The sequence below is a fragment of the Pteropus alecto genome, unplaced genomic scaffold, assembly GCF_000325575.1.
Source record: "Pteropus alecto unplaced genomic scaffold, ASM32557v1 scaffold87, whole genome shotgun sequence".
Lineage (NCBI taxonomy): Eukaryota > Metazoa > Chordata > Mammalia > Chiroptera > Pteropodidae > Pteropus > Pteropus alecto.
This window is the reverse complement of record NW_006443225.1, coordinates 4,644,425-4,662,144: the sequence shown is the minus strand read 5'-3', so window position 1 is coordinate 4,662,144 and position 17,720 is coordinate 4,644,425. Positions and strand designations below refer to the sequence as shown.

The window sequence follows — 17,720 nt, the reverse complement described above, 5'->3', positions numbered from 1 at the left end:
TGATAAATTCCTTTAGCTTATTTTTGTCTGGGAAGCTCTTTATCTGTCTTTCAACTGTAATACTTTGCTGGATAAAGTATTCTTGGTTGTAGATCCTGGGTCTTCATCAGGTTGAATATTTTGTGCCAAGCCCTTCTGTTTTGCATAGTTTCTTTTGAGAAATTAGCTGCCAGTCTTCTGGGTGCTTCCTTGTAGGTAACTATCTGCTTTTCTCTTGCTGCTTTTAAGGTTCTCTCTTTGTATTTAATCTTTGGTAGTTTAATAATGATGTGTCTTGGCGTGGGCTTCTTTGGATCCTTGGTTTTTGAGGTTTTCTGAGCTTCCTGGGATTGTATGTCCATTTCCTTCACCAGGTTAGGGAAGTTTTCCATCATTATTTCTTCAAACAGCTGTTCAACATCTTGATTTTCTGCAGTTACTCCAATCAGATGAATATTTGGAGCCTTAGTAGTGTCCTATATGCTCCTTAAATTATTTTTATAGTATTGGCATCATTTTTCTTGCCATTCCGATTAAGTGCCCTGATTGGTTTTTCTGTCCTCTAGATAGGGCATTTGATCTTCTTCTTATTTACTTTGTTTATTCCATTTAATATACTTCTCATCTCAGATAATGTGTTCTTCATTTTAGACTGGTTCTCTTTTATAATTTCCATTTTTATGTTTTTTTTTATCTCTTTGTTGAAGTTCTCACTTTATAACCTTTATAACCAGCATCTTTATAACCAGTGTTTTGAACTCTGCATCTGTTAGATTACTTGACTCTATTATATCTGGATCTCCGTTTTTTTCTCTCATATGGTTTCTGCTTCTTTGTCTTCCCATTTTGGCTGCTGTTTCGTGTCTGTTTCTATGTACTAAGCAAAGCTCCTAAGTCTCCTGGTCTTATTAGTGTGGATTTGTGAAGTCGGTGTCCAATGGCACAGTCCTAAGCTGCATGCCAAACTTAGCCCAAGCCTCTGTGGCCATCTGTTAAGATTCAGCAAGCAATCCACAGATGCTGTGCTTATAGTTGCCTCTAAAGGCCACACCAGAAACCAAGCCCAGCTGCCTCCAATGTGAGTGTAGGCACTGCTCAGCAAGGAGCACCTGACTCACTGAGGATACACTTGGATGAGGCTTGGGTGAAGCTGCGAGTTGTGGGAGGCAGGGTTTCAGGGAATCCTCTGGGCGGAGCGACCTGTTCTCCAGTTTGATGATTGCACAGCTGTGGCGGGGCTCTGTCCACACACTGGGACGGGGGAGGAACAATGGATACTGCTGACACTTCTGTACAGAGCGAGTCTTGCCTGGGCCCTCACTCCAACAATGTCTCCCTGTAAATCCCTGGTGCTCCCTGCGCGCAGCCAAATCAGCACTGGTGCTCAGAGAGAGCAGGTCCGTCACCGTGAAAATCCGCTTGCAGAAGCAACTCCTTTAAGAGATGTCTGCCACTGCTGCTGCAGCAGCCTGTCTCACTCAATCTCTCGAGACCCGGCAGCCCTGTGTCCTTGCCCCATCGTACCTTCTGCCTTTGCAGGGTGCTTTCTTGGATTTCTCCCTAGTTGTATGGATTGTTCATTTAGATCCCAGGGATCTTTCCTTGCTGCTTGCTCTTTGTTTCTGTCACAACTTTGATTTGGTTGCCATTTTTTTCCCCTCTTTCTATACCAAATTTTTAAATATATTTTCCAATGTTTCTTTCTAGAAGCTTTAAAGTTTTAGATATATTTTTAGCTCCATGATCCACCTTGAATTAATTTCGGCCAGTCGTTCTATCACAATTTGTTGAGGAGTTTCCATTTCCTATTATATTAATTCAGCCCCTTGGTTAAAAAAATCAGTCGATCATATAAAAATGGGTCTATTCTATTAGACTATTTGTCAACCATATGTCACTACCACACTATCTTGATTAACATAGCTTTATAGTAACTACTGAAATCTGGGAGTAAAACTTTTCCAAATATTTTCTTTCTTTTTTCAAAATTATTTGTCTATTTTTGGTCCTGACTAATTCTATATAAATTTTGGAGTCAGTTTGTAATTATTTACCCAAAATATCCTGCTGGTATTTTAACTAGGATTGCATCAACTCTAGATCAATTTTGGGAAGAGTGATATTTTAATAATATTGACTATTACGTTTTGTGAGTATGGATTTGTTAATTTCTCAATCAAATTCTATCAATGTCTGCTTGTGTATTTTTAAATTCTTCAGCTATTGCACAAACTTTATAATCATTATGTCTTTCTGGTGAACTAAGCTTTTATCATTATGAACTATCCCTATTAATCTCTGGTAATAATCCTTGTATTGACATTATTTTACTTTTCATGTTAATATAGCCACTCAGGTCTCTTGTGCTTACTGTTACTTTACATGGTATATCACTTTTCATCTTTTTACTTCCAATTTATTCATGAATTTATATTTAAGGTGTAACTCTAATAGATGGCTTTAGATTTCAATAATATTGTAATAACTGTCTATAGTGAGTACTTGACTTATTGGCGTGATCACTTCATAAGGTATATAAATAATCACTATGTTGTATACTTGAAACTATTATAATGTACATCAACTGTAAAAGAATAATAAAATAAATGTAAAAAATTCAGTCTGATAATTTCTGCTTCTTCTCAAGAATGTTTAATTAATATTTACTGTAAATATTGATATGTTTGCTTTGGGGTTTATAAATTTTGCTATTCGTTTCTTTGTCCTATCAGGTTTATATTCATCTGTCCCTCTTTTTCTGCCTTTTTTTTTTTTTTTTGCTTTATTGAATATCTTTTAGTGTTTCATTATACAGTAATTCCTCTATTTGCTTTGTAGCTATGTATCTTTGTAGTGAGTCTGTGTGTGTGTGTGTTTGTGTGTGTGTGTGTGTGTGTGTGTGTGTGTTTGTATGTGTCTGCCCTAGGGATTATAACATAGGTATTTAACTTATCATAATGTACTTAGTGTTAATATTGTACCCCTCATGTCAGCACAAGAACCATGTGCCAGTTTAATGCAATTTGTTGCCCTGCCCTTTGTATTATTATAGTTGTGTATCTTAACATCGAATACATTGTAAGTTCCTTAATACAGCATTGATACTCTTATTTTTGCTTTAGACTTCATATGGCTTTAAAATATATTTAAGTATACATAAGTATGTATAATGCACCGATGCACACATATTATACATACTTACATATATACATATACACAGAAAAAGGGGAAAAGAGTCTCATAAATGTACCCATATAATTAGCATGTCAAATACTCTTTATGTCTTTGTTTATAAAACACTCATTTTATCTGGTGTCATTTCCCTTCCAAGTGAAGAATTTCTATTAGTAGTTCTTAAAGTGTGGGCTTGTTAGTAAAATTTTCTAACTTTTTTCTAAAAACGATTTTATTCCAATGTCACTTTTTATATTTTTGCTAGATATAGTATCTTGCCATCGTTTTTGATGAGAAGTTAGCTATTATTAATGTTCTTGCACCCTTATATATAATATATTTTCTCTGACTGCTTTCTAGATTTTCTATTTATTCTTCAGTGTTCAGAAGTTTAACCATGATATGTTACGTATTTCCTCCCTCCCCTCTTTCTAACTTCCTCTTTTCTTTCTTTCTTCCCTTCTTCTTTCATGCATAGGGTTTCAGAGCTTCTTGAGATCTTTATTTTGTTGTTTTCACTACTGTAGAAAACCTGTTCATCATTATTTCTTCAATTTTATTTTGCCTATTTTCTTTTTCCTCTCTTTCTGAGACTCCAATTGCACGTTGATCAATTTGATTTTGTATGACTAACCTTCACATTCTTTTCAATAGTTTTTCTCCCTTTTTCATATTTCATTTATCTTTAATTCACTGACATTTTCTTCCATCATTAATATTTTTACTCCAATACATTTTACTTTTTATCTTCTAGAGTTTCCATTTGGTTTTCTTTTTATAGTTTCCATTGCTCTGGAGATTTTTCCCTTTAGTGCATTTATAATGAAAATGTTCTCCTTTAAGTCATTAATATATTTATTATATCAGCTCTAAAATCCTTGCCTTTTAATTCCAACATTTGTGTTATGGAGTCTGTTACCATGTACTACCTTTCTTTTAGCTCTTGTCCTCATTTCCCTATTTCTTCCCATGTCTAGTAATTTTTTATTGTGTTCTGGACATTTTAAATGATACATTTGTTTGTAGAGATAAAGACTCTGGACCTCTTTGTCTTTCTCTCATCACTGTAGACTTTTGTTAATTTTATTAGAATCAAACCCCAATCTCTATCTCCCCTGGAATGGATAGCAGCTGAAAATGTTCAGTTCTTCCAATGTTCCAGCTAGTACTTTTCACTAAAGTCTTGGTGGTTTTTAATGCATGCAAAATGCAGGGCTCAGCCAAGGGTTTGGACAAAGGTTATATGCAGTTTTGAGAATTCTCCTTCTATGGCTCCCTAATTTCTGGAATTTCTTATTTATTCCTTATGTTCTCTAGCATCTCCTAACTCTATATCCTGACTGCTTTGGGCAGTAGGAACAGTTTTTTGCTTCGGTTCTTTTTCCTCATGCCACACAGTGTAGGTTGTGCCCTCAAGCAAAAATTCATACAAGAACAAATTTTTATTCATCAGAGTTCTCTTTTCTTAAGAACAGACTTCTCTCTTTGTGTGCTCTGGTCATTTTCCACTGCTTACATGTAGTTGTTTCTTTATTTTTTTAAAAATATTTTTTCTAAGGTGGCTCCAAAGTGTAGTAGTTAGCACTTCTGCTTTACATGCAGAAAGTCTTGGGTTCGTGCCCCAGGTGGAGCCACAGACCATACCCTGAGGGCACCAGGCTGCGGGTGCACACCACAAGCTTGTGGGAGAAGACACCTGGCCTTCAGAGATCCAGTTTTTAAGGGGAAAAAGGCAACATTCATAGGTCATGGGTGGAAGTGGGGCGGGAGTGGGGGGGATTGGGAAAAATATATATATATATATATTTTTCTAGAGTTTATCATTGTTATTTTCAAGAAGGCCAGTCCAATAAAAAGGTCTGTCACTACAAAAAGTGGGTTTCCATTATGTAATTTTTAAAGATGATACTTTTCAAGATTAAATAATGTTGTCAACTAAACATATAGATAAAAAACTTTATTATCTAATAAATATGTGTCTCATCCAATTATACTATAAGCCCACTGAGGGTCGACTCTCTGTCTTCTGGCTTTTTATAGTCATTCCCTGGTGCTGGTATTCAACAAAGATTTTATGATAATGAAGAATGTTTATATCCTTCATACATAGTTGAAGAGGCCAAGTGCACACTTTTAGTTTTATCTTCTCTATCCAAAAAAAGAAGTAATCGCAGTTCTAAAAATGTATGTCAAATTTTACTAATGGGATTGGAGATTTCATAGCTCTAGTTTATAAATCCATAAACTAGAGCCTGCAGGCTAAATCTGGCCTACTGCCTATTTTTGTATAGAAAATTTGTTTGGAACACGGCCAAGTTCATTCATTTATATATTGTCAATGGCTGCTTTCACACTACAATGGCAGAATTGAATAGTCATAACAGAGACTGTACGGTTGGCCAAGCAAAATATATCTAAGGTCTGGCCCTTTACAGAAAAAAAGTTTGTTGGTCTCTGCTCTAGATCAATGTGAAATAACCATTAGTACTTAAAAGAAGCAATTCAAATTGTATGTTCCATTGCACGTCAATATTTTTAGAAATATCTTTTTATTTTGTTAACATGCTAGACAATAGACTCATTGTGGTCGGCAGAATAATGGCCCTTGGAAGATGTCCATGGCCTAATTCCTGGAATAGGTAAATTTATTACCTTTCATGGCCAAAGGGACTTTGTGGATGTGATTAAGGAAACAACCTTGATGGAGAGATTATTCTGGATTATCCAGGTGGACCCGATATAATCAAAAGAGTCTTTAAAAGCAAGAATCTTTATCGGCTGTGAGGTGATGATGGAGGAAGAACCAGAGAGATGTGAAGTAGCTAGCTTTTAAAAAAGAAAGGGGCCATGAACCAAGGAGTGCAGGTGTGTTTTAGAAAGTAAAAAAAGGCAAGGAAATAGATTCTCTTTTGAGCTTCCAGAGAGGAAAACAACCCTGCTGACACCTTGATTTTAGTCCAGTGAGACCTACAGAACTGTAAGATAATAAAATTTTGATATTTTAAGCCCCTAAGTTTGTGGTGATTTATTATGGCACTGATAGAAAACTAATTTATTCACATACTATAATGCACAAAGGAATGGATTATTTCATAATTATTGAAATACTACAAATTAGAACTATATTAGCTAACCACAGAACAAAGCAGCGTATCTCTCACTGAGTCAACTTTATTTTTGCAGCAACACTTTTGGGTCAGGTACTTTTGTACATGTTTCCACCATCTGTGATGTCTGAAATCATTAGGAAAAATTCATATGTGAAAGGAAGGCAGTTCTTAGGGTTTTCATTGGGTTATGGTTGCCAGGGAAACCATTCTACTTGGTAATCAATATGTTCAGTATGTTTCTGTTGCTTTGTGAAGATATCATTGCAGAGCGGATGGGTGGAAATCACTGGAAAGGAAAAAAGGAAAACTTTAGAATACTAACTTTGATAAAAAAAAATTGAGATAACTTATTTGTATTCCTTTGAGGTTGAAAAAAATTAAGAAAATGAATGGCTTTGTTTGATTTTTGTGCAAACTGAATAGAATGGGATTTATTTTTCAATAGCAAGTTCCTCAGGGCTAAGCAAGGTCCCTGGAATTCTCTTGCAATGCCATGAAAGCAAAGGTATAGCTCCACTAGCAGAAAGCTAAGGTGTTTTTTTTTTTTTTTTAATTCTCTTTCTTTCTCTGTCTCTGTCTGTCTGTATATATGTATGTCTGTCTTTTTATCTACCATCTAATATCTATCTATGATCTATCTATCTATCTATCTATCTATCTATCTATCTATATCATCTATATCTCTATCTAATCCATCTCCCCCTTCCATCTTTCTCTTTCACCCCAACATTTTTTTCTCTGAATTGTCTTTCAATCAGGAAATATGACATAATGAAATGGACTTGAAGTTTTTAAGGACTCTGCTCAATACAGAATATTAAATTCTGTTCACTGTCACATAGAATCATAGGCTGCTTTAATGGTGTCCTAAGAGAGACAGAGTAACTTCCTATTATGTAGAACTAGAGAAAGTAAAAGAAATGCTTATGGAGAGACTCAGGGCACTAAGGTAATTTCCTGTGCTCTGTTTCGAGGTCATTAAAGTACTTTTACTTAAAAAAATGTAAAGTTGACTCTTGTCTGCTCGATCACAGCCAGACAATTTCAGGTCGGTAGATAGCAATTTGAGAAGAGAGTTGAAGCATAATAGAGTGACACAATGACTCATATGCAAACACTTTCCAAATTAGCAAAGGCTAGTACTTGAGACAAGTTCAAAGTCTAGAAACCTGAGGGATTTAACATTTTACACGTCAGTGCTGTTGCTTTTACATATTGCATATAAATCATTTTGAAATACATTATTGTGAGAATGATTAAATTTGAAATCATCTTGGTCAGAGAGACAGGCGGGCAAAAAGCAATGGCACAAAATGATGAAGTAATAGAAGAGCAAACATAAAAGAGATTTTAAAAATCCCTCTAAGGAAAGTGGAGAATTACAGATGAATAAATGCGTGTATTATCCAATTCAATAAGAATTGTACCTCTTGCTTTACTTTTTTTTGAGCTCAATAAAATTCTTGAGCTGTTTTATTATGGAAGATGCAATTCAGGATAAGATATATTGATCAAATTTCTCCTTCAAAGAATAACAGCTAATAAATGTAAAAGACTAAATTTAGATTTGTACCAAGGGACTAAAATGCTCTGAAAAGGATGTCAGTTTAAATAGAGACACACTAACAATAAGATTTTTGTACTGTTTAAAATAAAGAAACTAAAAATTGCTTTAAATACATTACTTAAAAGATATACAGTTACTTAAAATTATTTAAAAGTTATATAAATATATATATTTCCCATATGCATGCCCCCTGAAGTCTTATTTTTTAATTCACTCTGACAACCTCTGTTTTTTAATTTGTGTAATTAGACCATTCATATTTAAGTAATTCTTGATTCTGTTGAGAAGACCGATATGCTATAATTCTTATCCTTGTTTCTTTATAGGTGTTTTATTTTTCCTACTTTCTTTTAAGTTTTTTTTTCTTTGTTTTTGTTTTTCTGCAATGTGAATATAATATGTCTAGGTAGAGATATTTTGATATTTATCCTTACGGTGTTGTCTGAGCTTGCTAAATTTTTTATTTGTTTTCTGCCATCAGTTTTTAAAAATTCTTGATCATCACTAATTAAAATATTTTCTCTGTTCTGTTTTCTCTTTCTTCTGGTTCTTGTATATCTATTTTGTGTATGTTAGTTTTTGAAACCATCCCACAGTAACTAGATGCCTAGTTCTATTTTTTCATTCTTTTTTTTTTTTAATTTTTCTTTCAGTTTAAGAAATTTCTATTAACTTATCTTCAATGTCACTAATTCTTTCTTTGGCCATATCCAGTCTACTGATGAGCCTAATGTAGTCATTTTTCATTATGTTAGTATTTTTGACCCGCAGCTTTTCCTTTTAATTTTTTCTTAAAGTTCCATTTTTTCTGCTAACATCTTGCATGTTGTCTATATCTTTCATTAGAGCTCTTAACATATTGACTATAGTTATTTTAAATTCTTTACATCATAATTCCAAAATTTATGTCATATCTGAGACTGGTTCTGATGTTTGCTTTGTGCCTTCAGACTGTGTTTTTCTCTGGCATTTTAGCATGTCTCATAGTTGTTTTGTTTCAAGCTAGATGTGCTCTCTCAAGTAATAGGAACTGAGGTCAAATAGGGCTTCAGCGTGAGGTCTGCTAATCTAGTTCAGCTGTGTTTAATGTCTGTTGCAGCCCTCGGTGCCAGAGGCTTTACTCTATCGTTCCTGTTTTAGTCCTCCTTGCTGTTTGGGGGCTTTCCTCAGTGCTCCTCCTCAGAGAAAGCTGCATCTTGCAGTTCTTTCGGTTGTCATGCACTGTTTCACTGGAGCCCTGTAATGTGGTAAAATGCTGAGGAAGGGCCAAGTTCTAAAATCATGTGATTAAATCTTAGACTTTTAGTGGGCTATGTCTGTGGGCTAACACCTTCACAAATGTTTTCTAATTTTTCCCCCCCTTAGGTAAGACAGGGAGGGTAGAAAAGCTGGAGTTGTGTAATTGCCTCTCAGATTCCTAGTGAGACGAGGGTCTGGAAAGTCTTCTCTTGAGAAGTGGGCCTGTGTTAGTGAGGAGGCTCTTGAATTATTTCATAAGGTTTCTGTTCTCCTCCCCCTGCTAAAGACACCAAGAGATCTTTCCTGAGTCTTTACCACGAGAACCTGGTGAGACTCCCGAATTAAATGTCACCAAGTGTAGCCCACACGCACGCACCCGGTCACTCTCCCACCCTAAGACCGCAGTCCCAGGAATTTCTCGCTCTCATGCTCATCTATACTCAGCCTCCAGGACTCTGTCAAGTTATCATATCACTGTTCCTGCAGGTCTATGGCTCCAGTGGCTTCTGCTCCAGGCAAGTAGATATCAGACAAGATTCTCTGGATTCTCCTGTTTTTCGAGATTTCAAGGTGTGGGGTTTGCCCTGCAACCTCAGTTCTCTGTGAGGTCGAGAAAAAGTCATTCATTTTCGGTTAGATTTTTTTCTTATATTAAGGGTGGGAGTGACAGTTTCTAAGCTTATTTCATGTCAAAGCTGAAACCAAAGGAGGCTTCCTATATATTTTGTTATCTAACCTTTAGTTTAAGGCTGTACTTATAGAATAATGTTAAAAAGAAGAAAAAAACCCACACAAAATACTTAGGTGTAGTTCTTTTCATTCACATTTGGGAGAGGCCTGAACTAAATCACAGTCACATTTTCTTCTTTGCTTCATGGAAACAACCTATAAGACGAATTATGAAAGATGCTCTTACACATTTACTCATTTCCCTTTTCCCTTTTTCACTATAATTTGTAGTCTCTGGTTCACGGGGGTTCGAACTTAGAAAATTGACATTTTCCTAGACTTCTTTCTGGCGTTCATAGATGACAAAAGGCGGCTGAGAGGAAGTCAAAGCCCTCCGCTCTGATCGCCATTTATTCCTTCGGATTCTAATTCTCTCTCAAGAAAAGCCCTCTTTTGCCGTAGATGGCCCAATCATCTGCTCTGCCTGGAGTTCAGAGAATGCAATTTTCAATGGTTCTCTGCCAATTCCCCTTCATAGCGACTTTACCTTTCTGTTACTGCTATACATTTTTCTCTTAAATTTGGATAGAAAATTTTGAATAGTGAACTAGCGAAAGACAGTGTGTGCTGCTTCGCGAGCAAAGGCCATTATCATCACTCTCATAAGGAGATTTTCTTTGTGAAACAAAGTTCCCACTTTTCCACAAAAACCCCAATTTCCACACTAAAAAAAAAGTCTAAAGAAATGTCATCGCTAAGGGGAAAACTTCAGTCTGACATGGCTTTCTCTACGTGATATAGTGTCACTTAACGTTTCAACTCATTTTGGGTCTCGAATAAACAACATCCAGTCTTTCAATGTTCTGTCTCTTTGTTCAGCCTGAAGCAGACCTCTGATACCATGTGAGAGAATCTGAGTTACCGTGTACAAAATGAATTGAAAGAAAATTGCTTATGGAGGAATTTGCCATTGCTTATAGCAGAAATGTAAAATGGGACAAGCTGTAATAAAGTTAATTTTATATACATATTGCTAAGAAACATGATGCTGAAGTGCTTATTATTATTCGAAATTCTTAGGAAATTCTATATCCTAAGAGGAAAAGGGCTCCCCCTTAAATAGCATGAAATATCATTCAGCGTCCACTGACTTTCTGAAGTTACCAAAAAATATTTAAAAAATGAAAGTTCCTGGAGTGCACCTCAACTCCATATTTTCAAACGCTAAACACTACATGGAGATTTTGGAGTATTGTCAGATTGGAGGAACTCGTTATGAAAAGGTTAAATAGGTTAAAGAAATTCAAAGGTGATGTAAAGGGACAAGGGTAAATAAAAAGTGACTAACGTTATGTTTGGATTTTTCATAAAGACATTTTCAAAGTAGATTATGTCTCTCTAGGGCAAAAGAATATAAAAGATAAATAAGGTGATATTAAGTAAAAGTAACTAGGCTCATGATTTACATAGGACCTTTCTTTCTCTTCATGATCTAAGGCTTCGTAGCTATTATCACACGCATCTTCCCAGTGTTTCCACGAAGGGAATGGGGTGGCTCTATCCCCTGCTTACAGCTGGAGAAGCCAAATTCTCCCTACAGGTTTGCTTACTCATCCCTTGTTTTGGGTCTCCCAGTTAAGTTTGTTATAGCCCCATATTTCCTAATCATTGGTTTACAGGCAGCACCAGCCTCAGATAAAGTTTTCAGAAGTCCTTGAAAAAAATAATTTGAGTTTTTGAGTTTTCATAAAGCAAAATTTATTTGGTTTGAAAGACTAACCTCTAAATTGCAATAATGTCCTTCTTACTTTTCCAGTTCTAGGAAAAATGACTAATTTTTCTTATTTAACAGAAAAAAAAATTGGGTGCTCTAAATATTTTTATTTATTTACTGGTCCTAAAATTCCAATGACTATTTATTGGTCCTTAATCCCCAAATTGGAATATTCATACTGATGCCTCACAATCAGAGGTAACTAATGAAACACATAGAAAAAACCCCGGACACATTAATATAGGTCATACTTTTCCTACTGATGTTTCTAAGGGCCTGGCTATTACTTATTGGGCTATTTTGCTGCTTCTGGCTACTGTATACTGGACACTTACCCTCTTCCATGCACTGGGTTAATTGCTGAACATGAATTATCCCATCTAATATGAACCACACCCTAGAAGGGAAATACAAAAATTATCCAAATTATCCTCAATTTACAGATAAGCGAACTAAGCCACATGGAATCTGGTTTTCCAAGGTTATACATTTTTGAGTGGAGAAACAGTTCAAAAGCAAGCAACATTCAGAACATTCTATTGTCCCTACAATGTGCTTCTATCGTTTGACCTTTTATGTGGGAAATATTCAGGAGGTAATATAATTATGAAACCGATTCAACTGGAAAATCAATTGAGTACATAACCTATTGGATATATTTTCTTGTTTTTATGGTTTTGTTAAGATAATAATAATAAACGCAAGTCAATATTTATTTGCTCTTCTAACTGTCAGGCGCTGTGATGAGCATCACAAGTAGATTATCTGATTTAATTGTTAAGACCATGGGGTAGAAACCTTTATTATCATTAGCAGATAAAGAAACTGAGGCTGCCAGAGAATAATACAACCAAGATCCTAGTTAATAAAATGAATGCATAACAGCTTGTCAACAAAATTCAGTACTATTTTCTCTTATCAGTGCAATTGGGTAATGTAGAGCATGAATCTTTGGGCATGTGAGTGGAATAAGAAAAGCAAATCAAATGTATTCTTTTGAGAGAGAAGCTCGTTAACTTTTTAAAGTATCATTTGAATATTCCAAACTGGTTCTTCCTCATTTCCTCTTTTAGTTTTTGCTCTAAGGCCATCCTCAACTAGGATAAAAGCGGAGAGTCCTACTTTACCCACCAGTGCCATACAAAAGTATTCTCCTTGTTTTCTTTTTTAATGATGAAAAAAAATAAGAGTTAACCAAATTATGGATATTTTATATCAATTTCAACCTTGATTATGAACATGGCAGAAGACCCTCAATAATCCCCACATCCTGGTAGTTATGCCCTTGGGTAAACTCTCTTCTTGATAAAATAGCCCAATAAAGAACCTATGATTTGTTTCCAGACAAAAGAATGTGGCAAAAATGAAGAAATGTCACCTCCATGATTAGGTTATATTATATGGCAATGGCCATGAGACTCTGTCTTTCTTGTAGACATGCTAGAAGATCTTTCTTTCTCTGGCCTTGTCTATGTGTGGTTTTAAACTGCTAGATTTGTAATTCTTTGTTAAGCAACAAAGGGAAAATAAAGTCTACAGCATACACCCAATTTAAATAAAGTCTTCTGAAACTAAAAAATAAAATTGCATTGCTTATGATACTATAGATGTATTGTCCATGCCCCAACATCATGTCAACTCCTTGATTTGTACACTAGTTCCAATCTTTCTGTTCTACTCAAGGACATCGCTTCAGTAATTGTCCTCTTTGCTGCATTATCATTTTATTCTCTCTGTTGGATCCTTGTCATCTGCTTACACAGAAAGCTGATAATGGCTCCCAAAGATATATCCATGTCCTAATCCTCAGAACCTGTGAATGTTACCTTATTGGAAAAAGAGTCTTTGCAGATATGATTAAGTTAAAAATTTTGAGATAGAGAGATTACCCTGGATTATCCAGGTAGACCCTAAATCCAATCACATATATCCTTATAAGATAGAGGAAGAGGGAGACTTAAGATACACAGAAAAGGGGCGAGGCACTGTGGCCATGATGGCAGAGATTGGAGTGATGTGGCTACAAGACGAGGAGTGCCGGCAGGCCCCAGAGCTGGGAAAGGCAAGGGAGGATCCTCTCTTGAGCCTCTGGAAGGAGTACGGTCTTGTTGACACCTTGATTTTGAACTTCGGGCCTCCAGACTGTGAGAGAATAAATTTATTTTGTTTTTTGCCACCCAGTTTATGGTGATTGGTTACAGCAGTCACAAGAGGCTAACACAGCTTACAAACTTACTGTTATTTCTCTCATCTTAAAACAAAACAAAACAAAATAAAATCTTTTAACTCTATTTTCCCCACTGCCTACTACTTTTTCCTTTACAGCAAAATTCCTCAGGACAGTTGTCCATACTTACAGTTTCCAATTTGGCTTCTCTCATTCTCTCTTGAATCTATACCAATCGGGATTTTCCTTTTTTTATGCTACTGTTCCTAAATGCAATGTCAATCATCCCGACCACTCAGGGACAGTGGACACAACGGATTATTCTCTTCCTTGAAATAGTCTTTATTTGGGTCCTAGGATATGGCCCAGGCCTGGTGCTCCTGTTCACTCTCTCTTGGTCTTTTGTCCTGGCTCCACTTCTTTTTAAGGCCAGAGTTCACCAGGGCCCCTCTCTCTTCTCACTTATTCCCTCTGAGATCTCGTCTAGTCTCATGGCTTAAATACCAGTTTTCAATGACTCCCAAATTTATGTCCATCACTCTCCCTTGCCTCCTGCACTTGTATATTCAACTGCTGACCCAACCTGTCTATTCAGATGGCTCACCGGCATCTCCAAAGCTGACCTTGTCCAGAGGTGATCTCTTGATTTTTCTCCCAGTCTTGTTTCTTATTTAATTCTATTATCAACTGACAAGGAGAAACCTCAGTCCTCCTCTTGTGTTTTCCCTTTGCTCTCACACTGCTACCATACCCATGATGCTTCTGAAACCTGATGGGTTTTCCCCCACCAAGCCATTCTATGCGACACGACTGGGTGTCCTACAATTTAATTCAATTCTGACATTGTCTCCTTCGAGACAGCATCAGATCCCGCAGGTTAAAGAATCAGTCCCACAACACTGCCCCAGCCCCACGTCAGTAGTCACCTGTGTTCTTTTGATCTGAGAGGCTACAAATTGAAAGTTCCCACAACCTCCTCCTCTGGTTCGATTAATTTGCTAGAATAACTCCCAGAACTCAGGGGAACACATACTTATGCTTAGCAGTTTATTGAAGGATATGATAAAGAACATAGATGAACATCTAGGTGGAAGAGATGCGTAGGGCAAGGCATGTGAAAAGGGGTGTGGAGCCCCCACTTCCTCTCCCGGCCAGCCACTCTCCCGGCTCCTCCGCGTGTTTTCCGCCAACTTACCTGCTAACACGTAGGGCCGTGCCACCTTCATTTTTCACCTGGGAGCTCTCCAAACCCCATACTTTGGGGATTTTATGGAAGCTTCCTCATGAGAGCATAATAGATCATTAACTCAATTTTCAGCCCCTCTCCTCTCTGGAGAGAATGGAGATGGGGCTGTAAATTTCAAGGTTCTAATCATGTTTTGGTCTTCCTGGTGACCAGCCCCCATCCAGGGGCCAACGAGGAGCACTCCCAAAGTCATCTCATTAGAATAAGAAACACCGTTATTACCCAGGAAATTTACAAGGGTTTTAGGAGCCTTGTGTCAGGAACAAGAATCAACAATCAAATAGAACAAAAGATGTTCCTAGTGCTCTTATCACTTAGAAAATTACGGGGATTTCAGGAGCTCTGTGCCAAAAACTGGGGGCAGATATATATATATATAGTCTATTCTCTCACACAAGACTTGCAGTCGCTTCCCTCGACATCTTTGGAGTCCTCTTTACCTCCTCCCCTTCACGTTTCATATTCAACCCATCAACCAATCCTGTCCGCTCTCCCTTCAAAATGCACTTAGAATCCAATAATTTCCCCTCAGACTTCATTGCTAACGTGTAGGGCCCCATGACCTGAGTTTTCCACTTCTGTCATTGCTATCACTTCTTCAGTGGTCTCCCTGCTTCTACCCCGGCCCCCTCCACGACATTCACAACTCGCACCCAGAGTAGAGCTGTCATACCCTAAGTCAGGTCATGTCCTGCTCCTGCTCACTGTGCTCCAGTGATTCCCATCTCACTTCAGCTTTCCATGACCCAAGTAATCCACCTGACTTCGTCTCCTGTCATCTGCCTGTCTCTCTCTCTGAGTCCCCACCGCAGTTCCTCCTAGCGGGACCGTGTACGTTCCTCCCTCACCTCCACTTCCTTCTTTCTAGAAGACTCTTCACCCTGATATCTTCACGGCTCGCTCTCTCATTCCTTCAGGTCTTCACTCAAATGTCACCTTCTCAATGAGGCTTTTCCTGACTATTCCGTTTGAAATCCTAACTCCCCTCCTAACACCTCCAAGACAACTTTTTCGTTTTATCTTTCTCCTTGGAGCTTATCACTATCTGATATGCTTACACACTACTTATTTCTTATCTAATACCTCACTAGAATGTAAGCTCCCTGGGGACTAGAAATTAATTTTTACTAGTGCAATGCCTGGAGCATAAAAGCATTCCTCACACGCCTGTTAAATAAATAAGTATGAACATGCTGCATAGAATATTATAAATAGCGCAAAAGCTTGGGCAAAATAAATTCACTGTGAATAGACAAATTAAGAACAGCCATTACGAAGCCAACAGAATTAAGGTATAATTATCATGTAAACAATAATATATATATAAAATAAATTGGGTTTACATTTTATATAAAGACCTGTTTGCCTCCCCCGTGATTTAAAGGCCTCCCAGATATCATTTCATGTGTCTTTAGAATGTCTCTAGGAGGTGGCCTAAGGAATTTATTTTTATTTCCTTTGTCAGAGCTCCTTGAAATGCTATCTGTATCATTCAGATTGTAGCCTGGATGTTCCCTTTCGTTTTTGTGATGAAGACAAGGCCAGTTGGCTCTTCCTAAATTGGAAAGTAGTCTCCCAGGGGACAAGGTGATCTTTATAACCTCTTGAACAGACACATTGATTCCTGTCTAAGCATTTCGGGATGGTTTTCCTCTGCTGGAGGTCCCATAGCACAGCTCTGCATGGGCATAATCTGGCTGCCCTCTCCACCGGAAATACCTCTGTTCACAGAAACTAGCTTCAGTTTCAGTTTAACAAAGGCCAGAGTCAGACTGAAACAGTACAGTCAATGGTATCGGAATAAATATTTTGAGAGTAATACATATTGCTTGATTCTCTTGAACGCAGAAGGATAAAAATAGAATTGACCCTTGAATAACATGGATTTGAACTGTATAGATCCACTTACACCTGGATTTTTTTTTTTTTTGAGTAAACAGATTTTAAGCTCCTTAAGGGCAAGAAGTATACCCAATGCATGTTTGTCTCCCTTGCCAAACATAAAACAAACATTAAATGTGTGTTTTCAGTGAAGAATGATGTGAGCTTTGGTGAGGAGAACAGGGAGGGTGAAGATAAAGTTTTGGGGGGCGGAAGAGTGTGGAGGGAACGAACTTGAGAAGTGATACAGATGTCCAGGCACATCAGCTGGCCTGCGTTTTACCAGCTGAACTGGTGCTGGCGAGATTCGACCTGATGAAAGTCCATTGCCATTTATGAGTGAAGAAGATGTCAGTTCCAGAGAAGCTGATTGTGTCTCTTGCCAGTGGTGCAGGCACCATCATTGACCTTTGGTGTCCTTGCAGGAGAAGGCGGTGGAGGAAACGAGAAGTTCTAGTTTCCTTGCCATTGGGACTTTTTCCAGCATTTCGGGGAACTCTGGGCCCCGCTGAGCTCCAGGATAAGCTTTATTCCGGGAACCATGACCTTGTATTTTCACGATTACCAAAGGCATCTTTTCTCTACGCAGGTAAGAATGGTGTGTAGCCTTGGTCAGAGTGGCCTGAAGTGTGAGATAATGCCACCCGTACTTCAAGTTCATCTGTAGAAACGTAGATAAGAGGGAACAAATCATACAGAGTATGATCAACACTAGTGTTGAAGAAGTTTAGAGATGTATATTCTAAAGTCACAAATAGCACTCGAGTCCACTTTGCTATGTTTACTTCTTGTCTTTTGTAAATTTAAAGTCCACTAGTTGAAGGCTTCAGATGACATTGTCTTTTTCATTTAATTTTCACTTCAGTTTCTGATAAAAACAACTACATTTGATTAAGCACTAACTCTGGGCCAAG

General features: G+C 37.3%; 1 pseudogene; it reads right to left on the bottom strand.

Moving 5' to 3' along the window:
• Positions 1-17,467, bottom strand: part of LOC102884792 — a 100,833-nt pseudogene extending 83,366 nt beyond the window's left edge.
• Positions 17,468-17,720: the final 253 nt, after the last annotated feature.